The sequence below is a fragment of the Marmota monax genome, unplaced genomic scaffold (assembly GCF_021218885.2).
Source record: "Marmota monax isolate L192 unplaced genomic scaffold, Marmota_monax_Labrador192_F-V1.1 WCK01_AAM20220418_F8-fsc00263, whole genome shotgun sequence".
Taxonomy (NCBI): domain Eukaryota; kingdom Metazoa; phylum Chordata; class Mammalia; order Rodentia; family Sciuridae; genus Marmota; species Marmota monax.
In genome coordinates, this window is record NW_026693408.1 from 668,145 (window position 1) to 671,227 (window position 3,083).

Here is a 3,083-nt window from a genome sequence, read left to right on the forward strand (position 1 = left end):
TTTTTTTCTTTTTAATCCTCTCTTGGTTGTAACAGAGACTTAGCCTACCTTTGCTAAAAAGTAGCGACTTTTTACCTAGACCTGCAAATGCACTATGGGTAACTGAGAGCAGGATAAAATTTGGCCTCTCTGCCTTCATCTTGTTCCTATCTCCTTTGTTACCTTACACTTTGGGTCAGGTCCCTACTTAGCTCTTCACATAGGCCTGTTAATCATTTAAGAAGTGTTCATCTGTGCTTGCTTTGGCAGTCCATATGCTAAATTTAGAATGATAGAGAAAATTAGCATGGCCGTGTGCAAGGAGGACACACAAATTCATGGGGAAAAAAAAAAGAATCCTCATCTAAAAACTAGTAATAAATACAAGATTTATTAGTTCCAAATTTACCTGACCTATCTTGGACCCCGCTTTGGGACTGAGGCAATATTCAAAGTATTCTATTTCACCCCCTGGAAATGGTGCACAGGAGTTGTCAGTCATCACCCTCTTCCAGGATCACAGGTCTGATAGACAAACATCCTGAGTAGCCATGAAAATTGTCTCCTCAAGTAATAAGGACTTCTCTGGAACCACCTCCTTGCAGAATCAGAACTGAGAGAATAATCAATAAGACCGCAGTTTGATCAAGACTGCTTTATTTTGCATAACTCTTACACTTTACACCAATTCTTCCTCTATTTAAAACTGAAGCACTGGTCAGCAACCTGAAGACACAGCTGAGAGACTGGATCTCAATTTGCCTTCACCATATGGCTATACTGATCAAAAGTGTCTTTCACCACTATATTTTTTGCTTGTTTTGGTGGAGGACAAGTGACAGGACCTGGCTAATTGGAAACACCAAAGTTAGACTTCAAGTCTAGGAAGCCAATAACATGGTTGCACAGCCCCTGTCACACAGCACCTGTTTTTCCTCAGTATCAATAGAAATTCCCTACCAAGGAATTTTTATTGCTTTGTACTCTGCCCATTTAATCTCCCACTTTCTCTGCTTTCTTTGAAAGACTGATTCAGAGCTATCTGAACCTGTGTTTTCTTAACTGCAACTCAAACAAAGTCCTTTTTACTTTTGTAGTTTCTGAGCTTGGATTGATTGACAAGCCCAACTGAAAATATATAAAAGCAACTCAGAAGAGAGCAAGGCCAAGAGAGGGACAGAGAGAGCCCAACTCTGATTTTATCATATGACTTCCTAGATATAGTTTTTGAGGTTACACCAATCTCCAAACTTTTCATAAATGAAAAGTTCTCCTCCCAAATCAGTTGGGTTTCTGATACAGCTAGAATAGACCCAATGATTACAATACATGTCACCCTGAGCCTGTGGTGTCAACATCCTGCTTTGAGGCCCTCCCTGACTGCCCTCCTCCCTAGTAACCAAAAATCCCAATGCCTTCATTCACAGAGTTGGGTCTCCTCAGGTGGGAGGGACTCCCTTTTTTAGGATAGACTTAATTTGGGAGTCTTTTAAAATAAGCAGTATGGGGGAAATTTCAGAATGACAAGACACCAGAACTTAAGAGTATTTCTGTGTCCTCCTCTGCTTTTTCTTTTTCTTTTTTTAAAATTCTTTTTAGTTATAGATGGACACAATATCTTTATTTATTTATTTATTTATTTTTATGTGGTGCTGAGGATAGAACCCAGGGTCTCACACCTGTGAGGCAAGTGCTCTACCACTGAGCTACAGCCCCAGCCCCTCTCCTCTGCTTTTAGTCGACTTACACCAGTGAGGACTACATTCTAGATGTAAGTGCAATATAGATGCAAATAACAGAAAATCTTTCACAGGAAGAAATCTTTCCTTGGGTTTCAATAGAGAAATAAAATGCAGGAAGAATGTAGATGGCTGCCTCAGCATCTAAGGAAAGTCTTATCGGCAAAGTCTCCTTTGCACTTGCTTCTCCACTACCCTGAGTATAGCTTCCATGTTCATGATCTCATGTGGGCAGGAGGAAGGGAAAGATGTGACAGCAGCAAATCTCTCTTCTAGAATCCTGGAAATCTTTGTTCATTAGCATATTCCAAGTACCCAGAATTGCTGCTTCCTATAAATGTGCTGAATGAATAAGTGGAAACTCAGACAAAAACAATTAAAAAAATTTATCTCTTATACCCTGAAAAGTAGAATTGGGCATGAGAGAAAGGCCTGGAATAAGCACTTAATGACCCCTCACAGCATCTGCCACCCTATTCGCCACACTAGCATGTGATCTCTTTCTCTGGGCCTTCATTTTCCACAGAAGGAATCTCTTGGGGAGATTTTTTTCTTCTTCATATAACTGAGCAGATCTAGGCCCCTCGCTCCACTAAACTTTCTTAGGATATTCTTACCCACCACAGGGCATATGTTTCACTGAGGAGATGTGTTCTCCACTTTCTGTAACTTCTCCTGGGGTAGAAATGATTAGGATTGACATCTTATCGGGATTGATATCTGATTGTGACTCCAGTAGGTATCATGAGCTGGCCGGCCCCCTTCTGCCTTTAGCAATGACATTAAACACCAAGCAGACACTTTTATTTTAGTGCTGGGATCAAATGCAGGCCCTTGCACATGCTAGACAAGCACTCTACCATTGAGCTATACACCCTCAGGCCTGGCACAATTTTTGAACTAGTACTTCTAAAAGAACATTGCCAACATACATATCCCATATGCTACGATAATGGAAGATTTACCTTAATAAAGGTGCCTACAGTCAAACCAAATTTATGTCTTTTTAGGAGTAAAAATAGAATCACTCAATGTATGGAGAGTGTTAAGGAGGCTTCAGGCCAGTGTTATGGGCTGAGTTGTGTCATCTCCTCCCCGCATCCCAAATTCACATACTGAATCCCTAATCCTCATTTGGAAATGGAGCCTTTGGGAAGTGTGTCTGTCAGTTTTGTTGTTTTGACCAAAATCCTGGCAAAGACAACGTAGAGAAGGAAAAGTTTATTTTGGCTCATGGATTCTGAGGTTTAGTCCATGGTGGGCTGTCTACATTGCTCTGGGCCTAAGATAAGGCAAAACATTATGGTAGAAGGGCTGGTGGAGGAGCACTCCTCCATTCATGGTGGCCAGGAAGCAGTGGTGTGG

At 41.1% G+C, this 3,083-nt stretch overlaps 1 non-coding gene across 1 annotated transcript; it reads left to right on the forward strand.

Moving 5' to 3' along the window:
* The first annotated feature begins 233 nt into the window (after window positions 1-233).
* LOC124101243 (U6 spliceosomal RNA) lies at window positions 234-337 on the forward strand. The gene has a single exon (XR_006854568.1). It is a non-coding gene; the product is annotated as a U6 spliceosomal RNA (small nuclear RNA).
* The last annotated feature ends 2,746 nt before the right edge of the window (window positions 338-3,083 follow it).